The sequence below is a fragment of the Crocodylus siamensis genome, chromosome 4 (genome assembly GCF_052110815.1).
Source record: "Crocodylus siamensis isolate JL-2025a chromosome 4, ASM5211081v1, whole genome shotgun sequence".
Taxonomy (NCBI): Eukaryota; Metazoa; Chordata; order Crocodylia; family Crocodylidae; genus Crocodylus; species Crocodylus siamensis.
Window position 1 is genome coordinate 48,736,490 of NC_143398.1, and position 27,561 is coordinate 48,764,050.

The 27,561-nt window shown below is 41.5% G+C and overlaps 1 protein-coding gene and 1 long non-coding RNA gene across 4 annotated transcripts in view; one reads left to right on the forward strand and one right to left on the reverse strand.

Moving 5' to 3' along the window:
• Positions 1 to 27,561, forward strand: part of LOC149865704 (uncharacterized) — a 142,506-nt gene that overhangs the window by 84,520 nt on the left and 30,425 nt on the right. The window lies entirely within an intron of this gene.
• LOC149865705 (uncharacterized) lies at positions 3,842 to 11,591 on the reverse strand. The gene is made up of 3 exons (XR_016441632.1): positions 11,501 to 11,591; positions 5,489 to 5,558; positions 3,842 to 4,104 (listed from the first exon to the last, which is right to left on the reverse strand). It is a non-coding gene; the product is annotated as an uncharacterized LOC149865705 (long non-coding RNA).

Here is a 27,561-nt window from a genome sequence, read left to right on the forward strand (position 1 = left end):
AAGACAGACCATAAGCAGTCTGACCCTACAGCAGCCCTAGAGGCAATTCCACAGCCACCAGCAAAGTTAGCACTAGAGGCAACCAAAAGGCCAAGCAAGGGGCCAGATAAGAAAAAGAGCAAGAAACTAACTACTACTCTTAGGAAATATATTCCAGAATTTAGCATATGGGTCTTTCACCTGCCAAACAACCTTCTGCTTGGCAGTGGGAGTTAGTTCTAATGGTAAAGCAGATAAAAGAAAAAGGGGTCAGAAGGACCTTAAAACTATTTAACATTGGGAGGCTGACAGGATACACTTGCATAGGTTGCTGGAATTAGGGGCCAATTCTCTTTAGATCTGGAAACGCTTATGGTATGTCTGAAAAAAAAATAGTATATTATGGAAAGAAATACTACATTTTAATTTATTGTGATTTTATTTCTTAAATCATTCTTCATCCTAATAATATCATTTGTTAATACTGTAGATGTTAGTGGCCTTTGATCCTGGAGATGCATGCATATTTTTACAGCCTGAATTTTTTCTCAGAGAAATCGGTTCCTAAAAAAATATGATTTTCCATGATGTGCAGCGTTTTGATGGTTGTGTTATGTACTGCCGTCTAATGCCATATCTTAGGGCCACAATTGAAAACATTTATAAAAGGTAATATTGATGTGAGTAATCCTATTATATTTGATGGCACTATTCATTTGAGCAAAATGACTCACCTTGTAGTTATATTTGGAGTTGCCCCTTCTTGTATTCAGTGTTTGCTCCTTAGTGTAAAAGGAAGCAAGGTTTTTACAATACAATGTAGACTGTATTTGTGATTTTGCAAACATTTCTTATCACCATTTTTGAGAAAGGTGGTGGCTGCTAGAAGAAAGAATTCCAGAGACTTTATGGGAAAAACAATACTTAATCCAGTACTAGTTTACCTCTTACTGACAGTTTAAATTCATACCCTTCTAGTGGCAGCATCCAGCATGTGGTAGTAAGAAAACAAAAACAAATGAACATTGCTCTACATCTAGTATTTGGTGTCCAAGTAAACTACACTGTGGGAACATCTACATGAGATGTTTTACTGTGCAGTTGGCTAATTAACTGTGCAGTAAATGTCACAGTGTCTACACATACACCCCTATTAGGACACAAGAAACTAATAAACTGCAACAGGGTAGTACTTGTAAATACAATACAATACTTGTATTTACAGGTATTACCCTGCTGCAGAGTTTTTTCATGCACTGCAGCGCACGTGAACATTTTTTTTGAAATTTTTATATGCCCTGAAGGGCAACAAAAACACACCTCACTTTCAGGACAGATGTCAGTGCTATTATATGCATATGATACAAAGAGCAAAATGTTTTTACTGGTATGCAATATGCAATAACAAACACTATTATCTTCCAGAATAACCATCCCCAAGAGGGGCCAGCTGACACATGATGCAGAGTGTTATGTTGAAGCAGAGAGAGCCTTCTACATGAGATGATAGTTAAAAGATTCCGTTATATCTGGTAGAGAAGAGACGAATAATAAGGAATGTGACATACATCTATACCTATCTCTCTCTATATATCAGTGTTTATTCTTGCAGATTTCATACTAATAAAAACATTTAGCTTTTTTACCATATGCATATATATTCACATATACACACACATAAGCCAAGATAGGGAAAGTAAATCAGAACATGCATTTATCTTTTCACCAGAATATTAGACGGAAAAAATTAACAAGGAACAATTTTTAAAAAGGCAGTCTATAATTAACTCATAAAATGTGGGGCCATGCTGCATTATTGCAGTTTAGCAGAATAAAACAGAGTCAAACATTTATATGAAAAATAGGGCATCCTTAGACAAGGACAAACATTCTAAAGAATGCACAATCCCATGCATTAGCTCATAAACCAATCAACTGCCTGAGTTTAAGGAGAAAATTCCCCATGTGGTAGTTGTCATAACTGCCCAGTAAGGGAACTTCTTGAACCTCTCTTTCAAGCATATGGAATTAGCAACTGTTGGAAATACGATGGAAACTAGATAGATCATAGGAATTTGTTTTGTTAGTATAATGGCTTACTTTGAATATTCGCAGACACAAAACAGGATGAGTAATATGACTCCATTGTTTATTAACCAGCTTCTTATTTTAATCTTTAGTATTTATTCACTTCAGTGGACATTCTCCTTGAATAAGGAGCTTGGGATTAAGACCTTTGTAAATATTTGTGCCATGTGACAGTGAATTGCTTGGATAATTATTCATTATTCATAACTGCAAACCTAATTACTGCAGTCAGATACCTTCAAATTGAATGTGCTGTCAGATCTGCTGTCCTGAACCAGATTTCTTGGACACTTTCTGGTTGGGGAATTTTGACAAGTTTTTTTTTACCTGCTCTGCCACAGCATATTTTGAATATTACCAGTGCTATGATCCCTCCCGTTGAGCTGATCCTGCCTTCTGTTCAAGTTGTACACTCACTGCTGGGTGGGTAAGGAACCTGAGGATTGGGAGTCAGGTGCTCCTAAAAAGGAAAGAGCTAATGGATTTAAAAAAAATTAAAATGTGTGAATAAGTATGTGAGATTAAGACCTTTGTAAATATGGTCTTACACTGTAAATGGGCCATTCCATTTTAAAATAAAACCCTAAAATTCTGCTGTTCAGGCTATTGTTAATTAGATCATTTAAGTATATTTTAAAAATAACTACTGAATTTAATCTGTTCCATTTTCTACACTTTATTTCTGTTGATGATTTCTTGTAAAACTAAAATGATCTCCCAGTTATTTGATTGCTCTACACTTTAGTCTAGATGCATTGTATAAAATATAATGCAGTACAGATGTCACACCAAGAACTAAATAGCTTATATTTCTAAAGAACCATGAAAAAAAATATTAACACTATAGAAACAATGGTTCGGTAATTACTTTTTGCGGTGGAGTGAGGTTAGGCATTTATCCTTATAGATCCCTAATACACTTAAAGTCAGCTCTGCCCCTGTGGTCCTTTTACCTTTGTTGATAAATGTATTGTACAGGATACCTTGTATGACCACTACAGTATTTGAGGTCATGCTAGGCTGTTAGCACAAATGGTGTGAACAATAGTTTATATGCCACTTAACTCCTTGGGAGAAACAGTTAACCTTGCTAGAGAGGACAGATCAGTCATGTATAGTTATTAAAGTCTAGAAGGTTTTGTTATGTTCTGAAATACTTTTATAGAACTGCAGTACTCTTCTGGTACTAGCTTTACCAAGCAGGAAAGCAACAAAGCAAACAATCATCCTCAGAATCTTTATGGAATGGGTATTCAAAGTTAAAAAAAAAGTATTTCACAGATTTGTCTCACTCAACACATCTGCAGTGGAAGCTGCAAACACATTGTTATTTTACTTTCAGACTAGACTCCCTAAACTATAACAATGAATTAACAATATAGGAAGCTAGGGCTCTGAAATAGACAAAGTTTACAAAAGCTGCTCTACTTCTAATGGACATAACATCTGAAATCCAGATATAAATAAAAGTGGGTCCATTTTAGCATATATTTTGAAATCACTTTGATATCTTTTAACTAACTGACCTCCCTGTAACACAAAAGGTTGGCATCATTTCAAGATATCATTTAAAATTGACTAAACAAAGTTTGTTGAAAGCAAATTTTACTCTCCATAGTCTCTCATAAATTGGGTGGGGTGGGGTGGGGTGGGGTGGGGTGGAGTAGGGGGAACAGAGTAAATAAAGAGAACAAAGTCAGAGTTTTATAAAAGATTTACTAGGTTCTCTCCAGCCAAAGAATCTGGCAACAAGACTGACATAAAAAGCAAGAGCCACATTTTATGATCTAATAAGATAAGCACACTACAATTTACCGTGAGACATTGACTTTTTTAGATGAAACAATCAAAAAAGGGCTGAACTAAATAGGCATTTAGTTAGGAAAATTCCAAAGAACATTAATGTACTCCAGGAAATGGTGTTGTTGATTCAGTTAATGACACTATTTTGAGACAGTCTGAAGAAAGGGAATCTCTCAAGTGAAGCATAAATGTAAAAGTCCTCATCCCTTGATAATCCTCCAGGATCCATGGCACCTTGGGCAAAAATATAGGGACCACACATTAATTCTGATGCAGTTCCAGCTTAGTTAGACAGCTTATCAGTTTCTCCGGCAGCATTTCTACCTGTGTTTATCACTGTAGCATTTAGATGTTGCCAATTCTTTAAGTTTTCTAGGGCCAGTGCATCTTCCCTAACTTAGTATTGGAATTCTTCATCACTTTCTCTTCAGACGCTGGCATGTACCTTTCCTGCATACAGCTAAACAGCTGCTGTGATTCATTCCATTGGGAGCTACATTTCGGTGGGTGCATCTACATGTGCACTTTACTGCAGGGTAAACTAATTCACTCCACGGTCAGTGCCTCAACATCTACACATGAAGGGCTATTAGGCTAGAGTAAACTAATCAACTCCACAGCAGGATAATACTTGTAAATGCAAGTATTACCTTGCTGTGGAGTTTGTTACTCAGCAGCAGTGCATATGTAGATGCTAACCCAGCTGGCTGGGGCATAAGGTTGCTTCAGTGCAGGGATGACTGACAGCTAGCCCCACATTGGAGCACCCTCATGCCCCAGCCAGACCCTCTACAGCATGTTGAGCCCAGTTGGAGCAGCCCCAGGCTGGCAGGCTGACCCCTCCCAGCTCTAACCTGTCTCAAAGTACTGCAGTCCCAGGTGCCCATGTAAACGCAACACCTGGGAACAATAAACTCCAGTGCAATAAGTACTGGAGTTTATTGTGTCACATTACTATGCACGTGTAGATGCACCCACATTCTACATGTGCACCAGTAGTAGGGCACAGTAAACTAATTAATTCTGCTGTACAAGATTACTGCTGTGGACAGTACTGTCCTACAGAAAAGCAAATAATTGCACTGAAACACATGTAAATGGTAACTGCAGTCACAGATTGCTCTCAGTCAGTCCAGCCATCCAGGGACCAGACCCCTGGCTCCTGTCAGCCCCTCTGCTGCCCTATACTATTACCCAGAGCCCGGGGCTGACCCCTCTCAGTGCTCCCTGCCAGCCTGGGGCTGCTCTGCCCTGGCTCAAATTGCTATGGTCGTGGGCACGTGTAGATGCTGTGCCTGGGAGCAGTTTACTCAAGCTCAGAGTGCTCTGAAGTTTTTTACTTCACCCTAATTGTATGTTTAGATGCACCCAATTTGGAGTAAAGTGATCCCCATATAGGTGCAAGCCTGCACTAGTCAGTCAGGAATTCCCCTGCTTTGAGGGAACATCTTTTACTGTGCATACAAAAGTGGTGCACTTGCTACTAATGACCCTTTGTGATATCCATAGATATCCAAGGGCCCAGCCATTCCATAGCAAAACAACAGAGGAATTTGTTGACTTTTTAGTTGGTTTGATGAGGCAAACTGAAGTGGAGGAACTTCAAGTGTGCACTTACAGCTCTTACAATGGGAAGAAACAGAAGACATCACATTTTCCAGTTCTACCAGGAATCAGTAAACAAGCTCCTGCATATATGGGAACAAATAACATAAAGCTTGATCAATATAAAAACGTCATTTTTAGATACTAAAATATAAAAAATCACATATAAATTTACTTGTGCATAAGAAAGTTGTTATTAAGAACAATTACATAATTACAGAAGGGAATCATACTTATCCTGGTTTCAAGAGGAGGGTGAGGGGAGAGAGAAGAAATCAGTTTACTATCACTGCCTTTTTAAAGCTCCTAACTGGTAAAATAAAACCATGTCTCTTTATTTATTTATTGCACTTGTAAAAAGATTAATGGGGATGTGATTCCTTCAGGCTTTTACATATAACCCTTTTACACAAAGAACAAAATTATACAGTGCAGCAAATGAACTAAATTAGCTACGTTTATTTAAATAACTGCTATGGAGGAAACAATAAATCAACAAAAATCCTCACAAAAATGTGTTTACAAAGTGCCTTGTAATTTGTTTTAGCAAGGACACAGAGTTTTAGCTCTTAGCTAAGCTTGCTTCTAACAGTGTATTATCATATCAACTGTTAATGAGCCTTTGCTTCAGAAAAGCATCAGATTTATAGCGAAAAAAAGTATGTGGAACTTCTGCCATACTGTCCTGTAAGACATAGCTGGCAACCTTACATGGAATACATTTTCCTAACAAACATTTTGTCAAAGGTTTCTAATAACTTGGGAGACAATCAAAATGAAATGACAGAGCTTTGTTAAATCAGAAAAAGAGGTTATTTAAATGGTCATAATCATGCAATTATCCCATCGTCACTGTATTTCAAAGGGCTGTATCTGTATCTAGTCCTGTATCAGGAGTAAGTGAGTAGGGGGAGCTCTAATGCTGAACCTGTGATGTATTCATAAATCAGTACTTTCAGAGCCTGTCATGGGCTCCATAATGAGGGTCATTATTCAGGCAGAGTGTCAAAACTACTATCAAAGGACCTTCTCAGAATCACAATCATTCTGTTTCTTGTTAAATAAGCAATGTAGTACACAAAAATGGCAAACAAGAAGCAGGTCAATTTGATACAGTATGAGGGCACAGAGACCTCTAGAGTAATTTACCCTCTGGGAATTCTGATGGCTTGTGAGATAAATTGTATACGCCCTCAGCAAAGATTAATGGTAATAAAAATCCCAGGAATATTTTCAGAAAAAAATGTCCATATGTACATATGGAAACTTCAGCAACAAAGAAGACATTTTCAAAAGTGGAATACTTTTTTAAAATTAGAACTGTGAGTAGCTCTCTGAAAGGCTACTAAATCTTATTAGAAAATCACCAGCATTTAGCGGCAGTACCATATTTCGATCCACTGAAAGAGTTTATTTTAAAAGCCCAATGGCTTTCCTATATCAAACAGAAAAGGGATAAAAGAAAAAAAAAAGAAAGATACATTAATTCACTTGCAAAAATGGCTTTCCTAAGATGAACAATAATTAACCTAATTTTATTATAGACAACAGCAAATGAAACAATATTAGTACAAATTTTTATTAGTAAAATATTATCTGGATATTTGACCAAAATGGCAGGACACTTTCAATTTCAGTGTCATTTGAAATTGGAAAAGATTATTATCTGATGCCAGAGTGCATAGTCCTGCTACAGATAAGTATTCTCAACCCCTTCTGACAACAAGAGGAGTTGAAGAAATTAAGCCCTTCAAAGGATCTGGCCTCAGCAGAAATTCTTTATTTTCCTTTTGCATGTACATATATACACGTGCATGAGCGCACTGAAAGCATAGACACATACATATAGACACATACGTATTTTCCTATACAGAATGCAATCAAAGTTTTCAAATATAAATGCCCTAAATTAGGTTCCTTTGTATACACTGAGAACAGTACAGATTTTTTCCTTTGCAGTTATAGGGTATTTACTCACTTCAGTGGGACTTTTCTATGGACACAAGGTTCACCACGGAGAATAAATTGCAGGGTCAGGGCTTTTCGTAAAACCTGAACTGGTTAGTTGACTTTTAAAAGTGCCTTATAATTGGAGCTGCTTAGTGCTTAGAACTTTTGAAAATCAGACCACTTACATAGTTGCTTAGGTTAGGATTTATGAGCCTTGCTCAAGTTGCTATTTTTTTAACATGTTTAATAAAGCACAATCAAAAATATCCATATATGTGTGTATGAGTATGGGCTATTTGTGTGCTATGTAAAATAAGCAACCATTGAACTAAACAAAAATATAAACAAAACATTGTTCAGATGATATAAGCCTGTACCTTTTCTCATGATAACTTTATTAAATATCAAGATGAGTGGTAGGTTAAAAAGAGTCCCACGAAGTGCTTCATAAATCCCTCAACTTCACTTTACCAAAATGAATTTTGTGTGACAATAAATTCCGCCTTATCTAGACTTATTGTTTAAGTAAATTTGCATCTGTTGAATAATCAAAAGCAAACCAATTATATTCAGGCATCTTTTTTATCTATCTGTTTGGATATAACTGTCTATTAAATGGTGTTTGCATATGAGGCAATGTTCTATTGTATGCATAGGTACTCAATTATTTAGATTATACATTTGAATAAACTCTGCAGTTAAAGGAGTACCCTTGTAATATAGGACAATTACATTTTCTAGCACAGTTTACAGGTTATTAAACTAATATCAATTTGGCCAACACTGCTGGATATAGGATCCTAACCTTTACCTATGAAAGTTCTTTTCTTTAGGGGTGCATTTCTACCCCTACAATTAGCAGGCATTATTAGTCACTTCAAATTGCATCAAATTATGTAAAAAGGCCATAGAAGAAAGGGTTGCATGAATAGAGATTGCAATAATTAATTTCACCAAGCAGTGTGCATTAGAATGTAGACTAGCTTAATGCAATTTTAAAATTCCTGTTAATGTATCTGGGATATTCAATTTTAAAGGTACACTGCCTATAAGAAAATCCCTGTCTTCTAAGAGGTTTCCTTTTTCAAGTGACAGAAGAAAAAAAAAGTATGTCAAATTATGTCATATGGGTCCCTGATAGCTCACCTTCCAGTAAAATAAAAACAACTACCAATAATTTCCAAGGAAAATTTTGTGATTTTTGTGTTAAAGCAGGAAAGAAGTCAAGTAATGCTTGACACAGAAATTAGGCAATTGCTGCATATTTGAAATAATATTTTACATCAATAATGATCTTGAATACTTCGGCAAGGAGAAAAACACTGTCTTATGTCTTATAATTTTTTATACATGTGCAAAGTAATTATAAATAGTGTCAATATTCTGACATAACTCAAAGTCCACTGAAGTCAATAGCCCACTTACACCAGATAGAACTGGATCTGGCCTTAAGCAAACAGAGAACTGGGCTAGTGTTTCATGTCCTTTATATACAGGTCCAAATGATTACACAAAACAGAAGAAAATTAGGCCTTCTCTTTGTCTAAATGCTAAGAAAATCTTCATTATTCTCTCTTTTATGCATGTTAGCTTACATCAGTTCATCATTTTAAAATAAATTAAATAACCCCAAAATACAAGAAGATCTTATCATCTTTCATCAAAGTATCCCAAGAAAATTAATCTCTCACTCAAATATTGCAAGTATTTTCTTATGAAAAAGATCAAAATTCTGTTCTTATAGTATATCCACTATAAAAGGAGGAGACATTTGATGGGGGACCTTCAAAAGATGAAGTTGAATGTGGGATTCAGAAAAATTCTGTAAAATAATTACTTGGCCATTATGCCGCTTGTCAAAACTTCCACTGTGGCAAAATATGTTTTTACTTGCACTAGTGGCATTGTCTTTATTACAAAATTGCTTAAAATATGTCCTTCTAAATGAACTTAAAGGTAACAATCAGGAAAGAAATTCAAAATTCAGTGAGGCTGAATCTTCTGCACTGCAACCCAATATGCTACCAATGCAAAATAGACATCCACTTAGCTAAAAATATGGTGGACAGATATAATATTGTTGACTCTGTACTACTGGATCTGCATGTCTACGTGTTTGAAGAGAAGTTCAGCTATTTTAGATATATCAGTGTTGCGACTGTATTAACAGGATGTAAATATATTAACAGAAGCATTACAGACAAGTCACAGGAAAAGAGTCTTCCATTCTATTCAGCACTGGTAAGCCCACACTGGGAGAACTGTGTCCTGTTTTGAGCCCTTCACTTCAAGAAAGACATGGAGAAGCTGGGAAAAGTCCCATGGACTTGTTTGAAAACAAACATGATTAGAGGTCTAGAAAACATAATTTACATGGACAGATTGAACGTGGTTAACTACTAAACAGGTTATCTACAGAGTCTGTGGAATCTCCATTGCTGGAAGTTTGTAGACCAAAACTTGGCTGGGATAGTTTAGACAGGAATGATCCTACCTTGATCAGTGAGCTAGCCTAGATGACTTCCAGAGGTCCCTTTTAGCCCCATCATGCTATAAATACCCATGATGGAACTCTGTATAATACATTGGTTTTAGGGTCATATTTGTAGCTGTATTGAATTCCTTTCATCTAACTGTACCTCCCACTGTGCTTAGTTTATTTTCTTTAGTATAAGACTTTACATTTTTAGTGCCAAGCTACCCTTTGTTGCTGTTGAGCACTTGTATCTTGCCATCTTCCCTCATACTTGCCCACACCCTTTGCTCTCTCCACTCGTAATTGGGCTTTTTCCTGTGTGCTTCCTAAACTTTTAGTTTTATCTAGGACTTCATTCACTGCAACTAAATCAACACTCAAGGAACATTGGGTAAAAACAGGAGTGACTTTTGTGCAGAAGATAGATAAGGGGTCTCACTTTTTTAATTAATTTGATTTGGTCAAAAATATCTCAGACATTCTGCCCAGAGTCCCATACAAGTAGCAAGGCATATACAGCATTTGAAGTTGTCAGACATCCTACTACTGTTAAAAATACCTGGAAACACTCCTCTGATAAAGCTGTTCGATAGACACTTGACTCGTATTGGCATAGATGTGTAGTCAGGAACCCTTATGTTTTTAAAAGATTTTTCATCCTGTGAGAACTGAAGGCAATACCTCTATCTGTAGGGTGACTATACATCCTGGTTTGGCAGGGACAGTCTCAGATTTCAAAGGCCAGTCCCTCCTGGCCCATGGAAATTAAAACAAGTGTCCCAGGTGCAGGGTGTAGGGTAGGGAGAGAAAGCAGCGTGAGCTGTGAAATAGGAAGCCCTAGCAGATGGCAAAATTGCCATAAAATAAGTTAGCTTGATTAGTGGAATGACCATTAAAAAGAAGTGATGATTATTAACACCTGTAAAATAAAGAACAATGAATTATTAATGGGTCATTGACTTCCTTAGCTGCCTAAGGTAATACTAGGGCTGCACCACACTGGTCCACCTCCACCTCTGCCTGCAGCAGTGCTGTTGACTTGAGAGGTGGGGGTGAGGGAGTGGGAGGAAGGGGAATCCCAGATTTCACACTGTCCTATATGACCACCCTATCTGTCACCATAAGGTGGTGGCCTTGCCAACATGAAGAATCAATGCAAGGCATCGGGCATAGCTTAAAAGCTGATGATCTTCTGAGATGAGCTTCACTCATACCCTTCCCCCTTCCCATAGATAGATACACTGCTTTTTTTCTTTTCTTTTCTTTTTTTTACATGCAATAGGAAGGATATAGACCTTGGGGATCTAGTCATGAATAACTCATTGTGTGTTTACATGAGGATTTTTAGGAAGTTTGCTCAGAAAGGCTTCTGAATTGTCTGCATGAAATTGGTATTCATCTGAATGACTTTCTCCGAGCTAAGCCGGATACATGATCACTATAATTTGTGAGACGTCTGCATTTGAAAAGAACAGTATGCAAGGACTGATTAGGCACAACCAGATGGAAAAAGATCATTGGAAAGGGAATGGGATTTGGAAATGAATCAAGATGAGTGTTTAAAGTGTGCGTAAGTTAAGTATAAAGTTACATACATACCATTTTTCTTTTTAAGTAACTGAGTCTCAGTGCCTTGGGAATTAGCACCAATTTCCCTCCTGTTGGCATGAGGTAATCTGGAGTCACTCTGGAGTCACTCAGAAAAATAAAGGGAAGTCCAAAGTGCTAGAAAAATAAACATATTAAGAAATGAACTTTCTATTGGCCTTGTGTAAGGCAGTGAAATAAAATCTTTTACTGTCAACCTTTCAACAGAATGATATTGCCACATTTATGCTCTTCTTTAATACTTTATCTCATGTCCCAAACAAGCGTTCACTCGCTCTCTCTGACTTTCTCCTTTTCTTGATTTTTACTTGTGTTATTCATTAGTGTTTAATTTCCTTTTGCACCAATCCTTAGGCTTTTTTCATCAGTCACAAGAATCTAGATTAGAAAGGTAGTTAGCATGTTAGTCTGAAGTTGGGCAGAAGGCAGGACAGGGTGGCCAGTTAGAGGCCATGAAAAATTAGGCAGTCACCTATAAATACTCATGCTTTTCTAAACCAGTTAGTCCCTAAGGTGCCACTCTGCCCTGCCTTCTGCAAGAATCTAGATTGAGGTTATCCATTGGCGACATCGTGGGGCTGAAATATGTGCTCTTGTTATAATAGCCATTAGGTTTCCCTCAATTTATGCAGTAGATGCGTTCCTGGAAAACTGCGCATAAATCAAATTACTATAAAGGGAACCCAGTTTATCATGTAACAAATAAGAACATTCCCATGGTGTGAGGAAGGGAGGGAGTGAGGCTGCAGCTAGGAAAGGGGTGGGGAAAGGGGCGCAATGCAGGCAGCATCAGCCACTGCCGGGGCTGCCAGAGGGGCAGCACGGGCTTTTCCCAGCACTCGGGGTGGGCGGCAGCCTGCTCTTGTCCCACTGCAGGCTGGGGCCAGTGGTGGCACTAGGTTCTTCCTGGCATTTGGGGTGGGCCACAGCGATGGGCTGCTGCCACCTCAAAATCTCTGTAGCCCCCCCCCCAACCTGCCCTCCAAGCACTGGGAGGAGCCCGGTGCCACTGCTGGCCTCAGCCTGCAGCAGCCACCAGCCCCAGCCTACAGCAGGAAGAGAGCAGGCTGCCACCAACACGAGCACCAGGAAAAGCCCAGCAGGGTGCAGCCCAGTGGTTGCAGGCAGCTGGCCTTGGCCAAATCCAGGGCAGCTGCACCAGGGGCAGGATGAATGGGGACAAGCTGTGCCATGCCCCAGTGCTCTGCTTCTCCCCACTGACCCCAGCCCCTGCTGCAGCATCTCCAGAAGGAACTGACACCACCTGCACCATGGCACAATGCAGGCCAGGGGCTGGGGTGAGTGGGGAGAAGTGGAGCCCCAGGGGGTTCAAGGCATGGTGCAGCCCAGCGGCTGCACACAGCTGGCATCTGCTGCTCCCAGAGCTGCTGCAGCAGGAGCTGGGGTGAGTGGGGAGAAGCAGAGCACCAGGGGGCTCAGGGCATGGAGCAGCCCAGTGGCTGAAAGCTGCTGGCATTGGATGCTCCCAGAGCACCTGCAGCAGTGGCTGGGGTGAGTGGGACCCCAGCCCCACAGCCTGTTCCCCTCCCCTCACAGACTCATCTGCTTGGGAGAGGGGGAGCATGCCTATGTCGATCGCATAAGAGTGAATTTACCTCTCGTATAACGATTTTGGGGTGTAAAAACGGTAATCGCATACAAGCAAATTCACATATACAGGCAGTCCTTGACTGACAACATTTTGTATTTACAACATTTATAAATTGACACCGTTTCAACTTTCTGACATCAGTTTTGACTTTACAATGCCTGATCCAATGCGACACTATGTTAGCAAACAAGTTTGCTGCGTCGCTCAATTCTCTAGGGAACATCTGTCCAAACTTCCTTGGACATTTTCTTTAAGAAAGCAGACAAGACTCGAGAAAAACCCACAGCCAAAACTCCTGAGAAGACTCCAGCCAAGAACCCTTCCAAAAGTCCAACCAAGAGCCTTTCAAAAAGTCCAGCAAAGTCATCTCAAAGAAGTCCTTCCAGATCAATTTGATTGCTATTTACAGTATAATAAATAAATGTATAAATGTAGCTATATTACTCATGCATAATTGATTGAGTACAAAATTTGGGGTACTTTTGGTGACAATAGGGTATCAGGCCTTGGTTCAGGAACCAATCCCCCATTTATAACATTGTTTCTTATGAGAAAATTGGTTCTGAGTTACAGTGTTTCAATTTAAGACGTGGTTTTCAGGAACTAATTGTGTCATAAGTCCGAGGACTGCCTGTACAGAACCAGCATAAATTGAGAGAAACCTGTACTGATTTCAGCCAGTGAGTTACTTCATAAACCTGTATTCACAAGCTACTTTAGTGAACCACAAAGGTAAGTTTCAAGAAGGTGCCTCATTCAATTCACTGAGGAGAAGAAAGACCAATGTTTCTGCTCTTTGGTTTTTCTCAAAGTACCTATGCTGTATTTTTTAGGTGCTGTCACATACCCCAACAGCTACCCACCCGTAAGCAGGCATGAGTTATAATGGAATATAACACGCACTATTGCAGCTTACTACAATTTCAAACCATCCCTTATTAAGGTACATCACATATAATCTAGGGGCTGGTGCTTGTGCAGCTAGACCAGTAACTAATACCTAGCATAGACAGGATCTTACTCAAACACTTCCTTTATTTGTATTGCTAATGTTGCAACTTCCTGTATATTCTGTGAACCAACAGCAATATTCTGAATCTTGGTTTACAGAGATTGGTTTTGTCTGCATGTTGTGTAGATGCACATGTGCATTTCCTTTAGATCTGTAGGGTATGTCTGTATGGCTCCATGCAGTTCCATGTAGAGATACCCAATCTATCTATGAATGAACCAGCATAGGTACTAGAAGGTGTACAGTCACATACACATGGTACTCTCCCTAAACGATGTAGCCACAATGAAAAGTTCGTTCAGTGCTAGCTGAGGGATCTCTGCACAGCCCTGCATTGTGCCCCACATACATGCACACTACGTTCTCGGTAAGCAAACCTCCATTTGGATTAAAACAAAACCCAGTGACATGTAACCTGTAATCTCTATTCTTCAGTGTTTGCTTTTTAAATCTAAAGGAAAGTAGAAAAGCTGTGGGGAATAATACAAAAAGGATCTTAGTTTTCAGTCTTTCTCTACATCACCAGTGACACAAGCCAAGTTGACACATTAGGCAAACCCTGTGGGAGAGCAGGAGATATGGGGCACATGGTTCAGAGCATGGGGGGTGGGCATCTGGGCCAGTGGGGGGATGGGTTCTGAGCAGGGGGTGGAGCAGGGGGAGCAGGCTGTAAGATTGGAGGGGGGCGGCGGGAGTAGAGCCTGTGCCCTACTGCCACTGACATGCTGGGACTCCAAAAAAGTTATGGCAGAGCTGCTGGACCTAAAGCACGCATAGCAAGGTTATTAGGAATGCTCTCAGTAGCTGTCTCTAGGTTTAGAGAAATTGCATTGAAAGAAAAGGTCTGTCTGGTTTTCTATTTATTTATCCTTGTAATTCTGAGACAATCCCCTGAGGGTAAGGAGAAGGTTGTAAATATAGGAATTAGACAGTCCTGTGGTCTCAGCAGGGGACTGACTCAAGATTAAGATATGTATCTGCTATAAAGACTGAATCTGAATACCTGTACCACTTTGAATGCAGGCTGCAGATCTCCCTTCTGACGGAGGACTGAAGAGAAACCTAGTAAGCCCTGTTAGTCTGAAGTCAAGTACAGGCAGGATAGAAGGCAGGATAGAGTTTCACCTTATAAATTAACCAAAGTAGGATGAAGAGGCCAATCAATGCTTCATTCACAGATGAGAATGTTGCAAAGCTGTACGAATGCACAGACTTTTTCAACTGGTCTCTGAAGTGTTCAGAAAGGAACTGCAATCCTGCCATTTTTCTCTAGCTCTGAAGAATTTAGATGAAACTCATACACTCATATACTAGTCATCATAATGGAGCAACTGAGAAACCATCACTGAAAAAAGATTGGAGAATAATATAGTATATATGTGTTTTCAAATAGAATATTGAAGACTGTCGCGGGGCACTCCCGCGCCCCGCTCCTAAGGAGATGCCCCAGGAAGAGGAGAGACCTGGAGCAACACAGATGGGGGTTGCTAGGGCAACCAGGCAGGTCATGTGGCCAGGAGGGGGCAGGGCCAGGCCCTTATAAACAGCTAGGCCAAAGCCTAGGGAGCAGTTCCCTTCTGGCTGTCGCAGGAGCAGGAGCTCTGCGGCTGAGCTGAGCGGCCTGAGTTAGTGGTCGCAGCCTTGCCACCCTAACCGGCTGCGATGATGTAGGGAACAAGATCACCCTGACTGCAGGTAGGACTGAGAGCCCGGTAGGGCTTGGAGTTACGGATAGGCGTGTGGAGCCTCGGTTTAGGTTGGAGCCAGAGGGCTTGACTTTGAGTTACAGTTTACACCGGAGGACCGGGTGAGGCTGTAGGGGAGCGAGGAGGCCTCAGCGGGGCTCCCCAGCAGTTTGGGGGCTCCGGGTGCCCAGTAGGGGCACAGTGCCAGGGGGCCAGGCACGGCTACGGCCACCTGAGCCCCGAGCGCGGGAGGCGCGCAGCGCGGAGAGCGCGATACAGGCCCCAGAGAGGGCGAGGCCCAGAGAGGGCGCAGCGCGGAGAGCGCAGTACAGGTTTGTGCCGGCGTGGCACGGAGCACGGGGTTGGACCCCGGCCCGTAAGGAAGGCACTTTGCCCAGTGGGGCAAAAGACCCAAGAAAGGGTCAAGGGGGCCAGGCACGGCTACGGCCACCTGAGCCCCAAGCGCGTGAGGCGCGCAGCGCGGAGAGCGCGGTACAGGGCCCCAGGAAGGGGACCAGAGGCCTGGAGAGGGCGCAGCGCGGAGAGCGCGGGACAGGCCCCAGGGAGGGCGAGGCCCGGAGAGGGCGCAGCGCGGAGAGCGCGGGACAGGCCCCAGGGAGGGCGAGGCCCGGAGAGGGCGCAGCGCGGAGAGCGCGGGACAGGCCCCAGGGAGGGCGAGGCCCGGAGAGGGCGCAGCGCGGAGAGCGCGGGACAGGCCCCAGGGAGGGCGAGGCCCGGAGAGGGCGCAGCGCGGAGAGCGCGGGACAGGCCCCAGGGAGGGCGAGGCCCGGAGAGGGCGCAGCGCGGAGAGCGCGATACAGGCCCCAGGGAGGGCGAGGCCCGGAGAGGGCGCAGCGCGGAGAGCGCGATACAGGCCCCAGGGAGGGCGAGGCCCGGAGAGGGCGCAGCGCGGAGAGCGCGATACAGGCCCCAGGGAGGGCGAGGCCCGGAGAGGGCGCAGCGCGGAGAGCGCGGGAGAGGCCCCAGGGAGGGCGAGGCCCGGAGAGGGCGCAGCGCGGAGAGCGCGGGAGAGGCCCCAGGGAGGGCGAGGCCCGGAGAGGGCGCAGCGCGGAGAGCGCGGGAGAGGCCCCAGGGAGGGCGAGGCCCGGAGAGCGCGGGAGAGGCCCCAGGGAGGGCGAGGCCCGGAGAGGGCGCAGCGCGGAGAGCGCGATACAGGCCCCAGAGAGGGCGAGGCCCGGAGAGGGCGCAGCGCGGAGAGCGCGATACAGGCCCCAGAGAGGGCGAGGCCCGGAGAGGGCGCAGCGCGGAGAGCGCGATACAGGCCCCAGAGAGGGCGAGGCCCGGAGAGGGCGCAGCGCGGAGAGCGCGATACAGGCCCCAGAGAGGGCGAGGCCCGGAGAGGGCGCAGCGCGGAGAGCGCGGGACAGGCCCCAGAGAGAGGACGAGGCCCGGAGAGGGCGCAGCGCGGTGAGCGCAATACAGGCCCCAGAGAGGGCGAGGCCCGGAGAGGGCGCAGAACAGGAAGGGGACCAGACAACGTCCCCCGGGACAGCTGCGAGGCTTGGGGCGTGCTAAAGGGGAGGTTTTGGAGGCACGCATTTGCCCATAAGGCTGGGGGAGAGGACCCCACTTTGGAGCGGTAGTGATACCATTGCGGTGCCGTTAGGTGCGAGTAGGCAGCCTCCCATACTGAACCAATAAGATCTAAGACGTGGCGGGCGAGTAGAGGGTGTCAGACCACCCTAATTGGCACGGCAAAGGGGCGCTCGCGAGCTCACGGCCGCTCGCGGGTCCACCCGTGACAAAGACCTTGAATTTAAACGCATGACAGCAACAACATGGGGAGATCTGTAAAAAACCCAAACCAGTAGATTTCCAACCTATTTGTTTTTGTTTAAAAAATAATTTAAAATATTCCATTGCCACTTATACTTTGTGTAGATGAATAATAGCTGTTTACTAACCAAATTAATTATACTCTTTTGTTATCAGTTCTTAGTCAATGTAAATGAATAATTTGAAACTTGAATTACAGAAGCTCTTAGCTTTAATACTCTTCAATACTTTCTGAAAATACTGAAAAAATAGAACTTTGTTCTGTGCTTCAACAAAGAATTCAAGTAGGATACAGGAGAAAGGGGATATATACATGATACTGCCTCAGGATATTACTACCCAGTTTAGAAAGGGAAGAAACCTGGCCAAACATCTTCCGATAGAATGTGAGGAAGGGCCCATGTTTAAACTTAGTATGGCAGGAGTGGGAGGAAATAGCACTACTTTACCTCTCAACATAGCAACTTCTCTTTCTGTCTTAATTTTCTAATAAAATCTATGACTATGGTATGTAAGTGTTGATTACGATTACAGAGGACAGAGGACAAGACTTCAAAAATAGATCCTTCTAAGGCACAGGAGAAGTGTTTTGAGCATATTGTCATAAAAAAGACTTAATGTAGGGAATGCTCTTCTGAAAAGGCAGGCAAGGTTCTTTGGGTAAATCTGATATCTTTTATTAGATCAATACAAAAAGTTCAAAAAAATTCTTCTTTGCAAGTTTTTGGGCAAAAACACCCTTCATCAGGCTGAGGAAGCATCTGCATGTGGTCTGTGCTCTTCCTGGATGGAAGGAATAGTAAAGAAGTTAGAGGCTGGTATGTAGGTCATAAAAGCTTGCAAAGAAGAAATTTTTCCGACTATTAGAGTTGGTCTAATGAAAGATATCAGATTTACCCAAAGAACCTTGTCTGCCTCTGTCCTAAAACCAATACAGCTACAGCCTATACCCTTAACTCCTGAAAAGGTGTATTTTATATCTTCATTTGAAGACTCTCAGGGCTGAATTCTGGCTGAGCAATTCAGGTGAGAAGTTACTTACGAAACAACAGCAGCATATGTGTTGCCTTTCAGTAACCTAAAGTCTGATTCTTGTTAGTCCTTAGTCATGTAAGTAGTTCTACATTTCTTAGTTCTATTTCTCTTGGGTGCCATCATTGTTTGTATGAAGTCTGAGTTCACTTTATTTTATTGTCTACCTCCTCAAAGGGAACAACAGAAACTCTTTAGTAAATTCTCAGCAGCAGCCAGGCTGATAGATCTTAAAACTATAGCCAGCATAAACATTATGTGAAACGTGAATCACTAAGAGATACATTCACAACAGAAACAGTCTAGTCTGAAGAACCCAGGAACTTATTTAGGGTTCCATATATCTCACAATATCAGCATTTTGGCTCCCTCCCTTGGCTGATAGGGTTTCTAATCAATGTTCATATATGTGTTCAGGATGGCTCTTGTTGCATTCTGGCAGCGACCTTTATTACAAGCAAAATCAAATTGTTTTTCAGAAAGTCTCCAAAATGGCATTTGAACAAGACTCTGAGTCACAACTTCCAGTTTTTTTATCCTTCTGAGAGGAAAAAGGAGCCAAGTCTGGCATGTATGCAGGTACTCACGTAGCAAAAAAAGGAGACCTAAAATTTACCAAATCCCTTTAAATAGCCTAAGAAAGTACTATTTTTTACTTGAAGGAGAAGGATGCACTCTAACTAAAGCACAGGTTCTTTTACCAGACATAATGCTGCTAACAAAGCTGTCACCTCTACCCCTCCCACAGCCACTAGTGTCACCCTCTGCAACTCTAGTGCCATCATCTACAGTGCCTCAGTCATCTACACGACCACCCCTCCATCATCAGCACCAACACATTTGTCACTATTACCGTTCCTGATACAAGTCTAGCCAGCAGTCCTTTTTAAACACCTTTGAGCCGTTCCTTCTCTCTCCTGCACATTGAAACATTTCACCTGACAGTCTGTTTTTTAAACACTCAAGTGCTGGCTTTTAAAGCATTTGATGTCTTGAGCATTTCAGCCCCTTACTTCACACCTTCTGTTCATAGGGCCAAGTGACATGTGAGGAATTTCTTTTGGTTTCCCAGAATATTCTGTTTTCTTTACACAAGAATTCACCTCATGTCCATGTTTGGCTGAAACGCAATGAAAGAAAAATAAACTTTGTACAGTACTATCAGAAGATATCACCACAGCACATATGTTTAGCTGTTGAAAGACACAGCATTTATCAGCCTAAAAATGGCTTTCGTTTGTTAAAAGTGGAAATTTGCCAGAACAGTATGCAGAACACAGATCCTTAAATGTGCCATTTGCAAGACTTTTTTAAAGCAGAGATATGTTCCTTAGTTATCTACACGAACACTTTTTAGCCCAGAAAATCATTATACGAATTAAAAATTACTATTCAGATAAAAAATATGCATACAGCCCTTACTAAATCAGACTTGTTGTGTTGTATTTCTCTGATACTCGTGCAATTAGCAAAAAGAGAATGAATCAATGAGCTAAAAAGTAATGTGAAAAAACAAATATACATTGTGCTTCAGGAGCTGTTTACATAAAAGTGGACATTTCTTTCCTGTTTGTAAAAGCTGATCACAAACACGAGTACCTCAATCTCTGCACATCTCTATAATGAATTATGCATTTCCCTAATGGGTACAACAACTAGGAAAACAAGGTGCCATCATGAATCTGAAACACAGTAAGTTTCATAGTTTCAAGGGTAGGTAGGGACCTGAGTAGATCATCTAGTCCAACCCCCTGCCATGGCAGGAAAGCGTACTGGGGTCAAAGTTCAGGGTCACCAATGGCTATTCTGTCCTAGTTAACTGAAAAGCATGGAAAACTATCTATTAAATGTCAAAGACTACAAGACAGATCACTTCTATTGGCCAGGGCATACATTCTGGACTACAATCCACCCTCTGTCCTAAGCAGCTCTCTCACTGATGTTAATAGGATGTTTAAACAAAGGCACAGATAAAAATTTAGGCAGAAGGCAGGGTAGATTTGCTTCTTATAGGCTGTGTCTACATGACATGCTGACTGCACAGTAACACGTGACTACTGTGCAGTAGCAGCACATGGCGAGAAGTGTAACACGATGCTACTGCATGGCAATCATGAGCTACTGTGCAATTAACTTCATAAAAAAGCCATTCCTCAGTGCAACTGTGTAGTAACTCCAGTTGCTGCTCAGTCATTTAATACTCGTTTGTACAAGTACTAAATGACTGCGCAGTAACAACTGTGCAGTCAGCATCTTTTGTAGACACGGCCATAGACTACCTAAATCTGTGATGCATAAACTTTTATAAGCAACAGTTGGCTTATTGCTAAGCATGGGCTGCAGGGTGTCCCTGATTAGAATACAAAGGGTAAGGCAGGGGGTGGAAAATGGGGGGGATGTTGCTGAGAGAGGCAAAGTTTAAAGAAGTTAAAATAGGGGTTAGAAAAGCTAATCCCAGTAATGGGATAAAAAGATGTAGTTTCAGTGTAAACCATACCTAACACAATCTAGTCTGTGGATGACTTTTTGTTCTGCAATTTCCTGTTCAAGCTGGTTTTTAAAGTTTTGTTGTCTAAGAACAGCTACTCTGAGGTCAACAGTGGAAAGTCCAGGAAAGTTAAAGTCTACTTCAGGCGTGTGCATCTCTGGAATTGACATCAAATCATTGTGCATTCAGGCATCTTGATCAGGACTGGGCTGCTCCCAGCCTGGATCAGGGCCAGACTGCTGCCTGCATCCCCCCACTCCAAGATATGGGCTGGGCTGTTCTCTGTCCCCTTGGACAGCTGGATCAGCATCAGGGTGGGCAAGCCTCCACTGCCAAATCAGGCCCATGCCTTGCCGACCCCATGTCCCAGATTGAGTCCACCAACTGAATCCAGCCAGACCTATCACTGTCCATCCAGCCCACAGGGTGAAAAGATTGAGTGCCACTGTTATAATCCACATTATTTGGTGCAGTGGTGATGGGGTCTGGGCTAACGAGCGGGCACAGCTGGTATCGGAATCTGGAGCAAGGTCTTGTGCCTTAGCTAAAATAGGAATTAAGTTGGGATAGGCAATTATTTCAGCTGGAGGGCCACTTATGTTTTGGGCTTGTGTTTAGCTCTATTGATTTGCATCATTTTGGCTTTAGGACTGTATTGTAAGGATGGGAATCCCTGCTCCACATCCATAAGGTGTGCATCCTGGTGGGATCACAACACAGTTGCAACACAGACATTAGCCTCAGACAACAGATCTAGTGGTGTACTTAGGATGAAAGCTTCTGGCATGGAAGTAGCTGTAACCAGGGATGGGTCAGGGCTGAGGGGTGGCAGTGGTACAGTTGCACCCCTGTTCAATTACTGCTCCATCTAAATGTTAAAACCATCTACCTGGGAGAAACAGCAGCCTTTCTCTTTGGGCAGTGCTGAGGGAGCCAACTGACTTAATGGCTCATCATAATGTACCTGATTCCTACTAATTTCAGGTGCTAATGACTCTTTCTCCTTTTTAACAGTCTTGATATTCCATTAATCAAGTTCTTTCTTTTGCAGTTTTGGTTTCTGTTAGCCATTCCTGGTAATCTCTCTTTTCTGTTTCTAGTTCTAGCTAAAAACCTCAACTCAAGTGTGGTAATATTAACTCAAGTGAACATTAATTCAAGTTTCAAATGACAGTGAAGTGTTGGATGCTTTGTCAAGATGCTCAAGAAGACTTAATTGTGTTTTATAAATCTGAATAAGAGATACACATTTAATTATGACTACAGGAATAAAGCAATATCTTTTGACTACTTTTGGCTAGTTTTTGTGTTTTTTAAACTTTATAATAGAGCAAATTTGTTCACATTCCAATAAAGTTATATTCATTTTTGCTTTGAGTTTAAACTGAATAATATAGCTCTACACCCCTAGCATATTACTAAACCTTCTAGTTTCTTTTTACCTGATGAAAAAAGGTGTGTTGTATTATATATGATGCTGCACCACAATGTCTGCACACCCCTTTGCAAAATCCTAGATCCACCAATGGCTGTAGCAGCTGGTTTCCAATAAAATGTGGTAGTGATATAAAAACTGAAAACTTTCACAAGTCTGCACAACTTTCTGTCTAAAAAATGAATTTGCTGGGTGGAGTATTACAGAGTCAGTTTGATGGAGTGGTTGAAGTTGTTAAAGTCCTGCTGGAATTATTCTAGGGATTCCTTCCCACATGTCCATATGCTGAAGATGTTATCCATGTAGCAATGTATCTTAATTATATCAGGGGGCAGAGGGGATGAGAGGACAGCTGCAGAGAAAGTGGACTTCAAGGCATGTCATAAAAATATTGGTATATTGAGTGACGAGGTGTGTGACCATGGCAGAACCATTCATTTGTGAGTCCCCAAATGTGAAACAGTTGTGTGTAAGTACAAAATAACAGAGTGCAATAGAAACAGAACAGTTTTCTCCTTGGGTATAAAGTTATTTATGGCTTGCAGTTTGTCCCCATGGGGGATGTTGGTGTATATCTGTGTGGCATCCATGGTAGCTAATACGGTGGTAGTTGGAAACTTGTCAATGGAACTAGTTCATTTAGGAAATATGTGGTGTCTTTCAAATAGCTGGCAGCTCCTGTGGCATAAGGAAATAGGATAGAGTTGTCAGAGTTGGCAAAGTCAGAAATTGCCTCCATCTTAGTGACAGTAAGGTATCCTGGGTTGCCAGGTTTGTGGATCTTAGTTAGGAAAAAAAAGTTGCCTAGCCTGGGCTCCCAAGATGTAGAAGCATTAATCTTCTTTTGTGTTTCCAGAGGTAGTATCTTAAAGAGTTTGTTTCTGGTATTACAGGATGGGATCCTTGCTCAGGAGTATATAGGTAGAATTTAGTCTTTCTGTAGCAATTGAATGTTTAGTTATCATTATTACTTGTTCGCTACCTTGTTGTTAGATACATCAATACTCAATAAGAAAATATGCTCCCCATGAGAACTGCCACTAGAAAGGACTTGTGTTGAATGTTGACCTTTCCATCCCAATATGATAAATATGGAAGGTAGGAGCTTGCAACTCTCAGTCATTATTTCAGACTGTCTGCAGATTCAGGTCAACATGGCATTAGTTTATCCTTATCTCACAACTGGAAGAGTTTGGAGAAAGAAAATACAGAGACTTAGACATCAATCAGTCCTTTTAAATGACTAACATGAAAAGCTAATATATATAAAATGACTACTAAATTTTGGTGCCCAAGGTAAGACACCTCAAGGAGACCTAATTTTTAGAGGATACATGCTTTACACTTTGAATTCAGACCACTTCATGGTGTCTCAAACCAGACACCAAAAACTCTTATCCTGACCTGAATTCTGCAGTAATGCCATGCAAGCTAGATCAATACATCAAATAGCCAGATATTGGATGGGGCTGATATGGTCAGACTAACACTGAGGCGGGGAAGGAGAAGAAATAAACCTCACACATCTGTCCTCCTATGAAGCTATATCCTTCATTTGGGACAGCTACTCCCACCCTCATAGAAAAGTGCAAATTGTAGACCATGAAAAAGAAAGTAATAGTCCAGTCCAATAATCATGTATCATCATCCCAACTACAGTCCAATTTACCTAACCACTTAAAGATGTTTTGTTTCTCAACTGCAATTAAAAAACTACATTCATTTCAATGTGCTCTGATTCCACCTGACTTCATTCCTGCCTGGTTTGAACACTCCTTTGTTCTGCACAGTTTTAGATCTTAGCTCCTGTTCTCTTTTTGGTTAATGGAACACTTTGACAAAAATCTTTATTAATATGAAAGGGAAAACTGTAAAAAGAGAGGATGCTTATTTTAAGATTGAAATTCACTCTCCATTTGCACAAGGCAAATACAACACAGAAAATAATCAACTGATTGGAAGTGTGCAGATCGGGAGACAAGTGAATGGGGTGTTCATGAACTGAGGAATCTGGTGATTTGCTGAAGAGCCAAATTAGTTTGACAGTTTAACACCTTAGTGGAAATTATAGTCTTCTTCCATATAATTTTTTATGAGTCACAGCTAATGCCATAATCTTATTTAAATACATTCAGAGCTGATTTTGAACCCAGATTGTGGCCTGATTTTCTGAGCTATTTCACTCTCATTGCTAATTGTTATAGAGTACAGCTACAGAACAGTAGTATCATTCATAGGATGATACTTTGAGACTGCAAAGTGTCAGGCTGACATGATGCTTATACTGAATATTAAAACAACACTGCTTCTCTACACTGTGAGAATAACTTACCAAACAGAATTTCTGGAAAATATTGATCCCTTTTTAATATCTCGTATCTTCTACTAGTACATGAAACTATTCATAAGCTACAGGGGAATTTTCAGAAGGGCAAATAACCACTGGTTCATTGACCCCTTGACCCTAGCCCTGTCAGTGGCTTTATAGTATCTGACCTAACTTCTGAATGAGGGGGATAGCAGGACAATTCACCTGCACTTAACAGTAAAAATACATTTCACCAATTCACCTGCACTTAACAGTAAAAATACATTTCACCATTCTGGTTAGCATAGAGGTCCCTCCAAGACAAAACTGGAATCAAATGGGAAGCTCTATAGAGAAACAACACAAAAAATGAAGAAGTAGGTTAGGCTTGTATCCACAGTCAGGTATGCAGTTTTTTTCATTGCACTTTCCTCATTATAATTAAAGCCAGATTGACTTGTTCTGATTTGTCCAAAGGCACTGTGCTGCGTATCTTACCTGGAGAGGGTGTCTCATTTCATTATTGCTCATTCCTTCTTTACTACTTACCTGCAAATGTTTTTATTAACCTGATCTTATTGGCCTTATGATTTGGCCCAGTTGGGTGCTATGCATAGTTCCCCGGTTCTTTGTAGCTCCTTAAGGTACTTGAACCTCTTCATCAACACCTTCCTCACCTTTGTACTCTCTGTTTACTAAGTGATAAATCAAATATCTCCATACATTTGGAGCATAAAAGGCTGCTTGTGCTCAAGGGAGGTTTGAAAATTCTAACAACAGGGAGCAGGGACTGAGGCCCCAGTCCTACAAAGTACAACATTTCACCCAAGTGACACTCACTGTCTTCAAAGGAATGCTTTTTGAGGGTAAAGTCCAACCAAAAATAAGTCACTTGTCAGGACTGGGGACCTGTAACTGAATAGCTACCAAATATGACTAATACCATCTTTTAGTTCTCTTAGGGAGCTGCTTCACCTTCATAGTTTTTTCTGCTCTGAGTATTCATTTACCATTCTGACATAATCTAGTGCTGCACTGCATGATGCTGATGATGTTTTTGTCAATGTGAGGAATGCAGTACAACTGTTGCAGAAATTGTCTAAGAAACTGAGACCTTAATATGTACCATCTGTTTCACAAAAAAGCTCAATGTGGTAATGCATTTGCAATACCAGAAGCAATATCTCTAAGACATGAAATGAACATATGTTGTCTAAGAGCCTTCAGGCTGACATTGAAAAAGAGAAAAGATAGTACTTCAAGGCAAATTTTATCCCAATAGAAAGACTGCCAGAACCAATATGGCTCAGTCTATTGACAAGTCTCTGGTGAACAACATCATATAAAGGCTTGCACATTGTTATGGGTTGTACAGCTCTATGCCCCATTTTTTCAGCTTGGGAAAAGAGTAGAAAACACCTTCATTGTCACACTGGCTTCTCTCGCCTTTAGATCAACAGATGTTGTCAGATGGAGATATAGTGTCCAGTATTCTTTGATTAGCCAATTTAAAAAATGTGTCAAACTTCTCCTTGGCTTCTTGCACCAGACTAAATAAACACTCTGTTTGGAAGGAAAGAGCAACTGAAAGAAGCCTGTAAAAAGGTGACTTCAGATGTATTTCTCTTTTCATTCTTAATATGAATGCAGTCTTTTTACACAATGGTGATAACTGAGGCACAAAATATAACATCATACTAACTATCATGAAACTACACATGATGGGAAATATAGAATTAACAATGGTTTTATTTTTAAAAATATTGTCCCTAAATGAAAGCCACAGAGAGATTCTCCTGTCAGCCACAATTTAAACTATACCACTCTTTAGAGAAGCAGCAAACAAAAAGTGTTGTGATATATTATGTGCAGATGACAAGCTCTGTGAAAAGCTTTAAACTTCTCCCATAATATCCCAGTTTTGACCACTCAGTCCTTTGCATCTTTGAAAGAACTGAACAAACTTCCCTGATGTTTTTATATACAGTACTCTACAAGAAAAGTATTTACCTAGAGAGTTTGGAAATAATTAGAGAAGGCATTCATTAGATACAAAATATAAAATTTTGGCTTTTACAAAGATTTTCTGTTATTGGAATGCTATCAATCATAAATGGCTTGATGTAAAAGACCCCACATTTGGTTTGCTATACTATTCTCCAGAAGGCTTGGTATCTTTGATAATCTGGAGAAGTCTGGTCAACTCATCTGGCATTAAGATTCTACTACTATTCATGTTAAGGAATGCATTACATTGAGCCAATAAACAAGCCAAGGTTGCAAACTGGAATTAGAAAGCCAGGAGATAAAAGAGGTTCAAGATCCTTAGACAAAAGAACAAGAGCAATCAAGAGGAGAAGCAAACTGGCTTGGAGCTCCTTACAGACCAGAAGCTCATACTGGTGTTCAGCAAAGGTCAGGTGTGAGGGCCATCCTTTAAATTAAGAGCTGGAGCCAATCAGGTGACTGAAGAAAGACTACCCGGCAGCACAGCTGCAATATTCATTGTAGACTAGAGGCAGGAAGGCAGGCCAGCATTTAGGCTCATATAAAGCTGATGACCTTCCCCATTATGGAAGGGAGAGGCACAGATTTAGGCTACAATTTTTAGTGGTGGCAGCGACAATCCCTCAGCTGAGGATGATCACTCCCACAGTTCAAGCAAAGGATTGTAGTTCTTTCT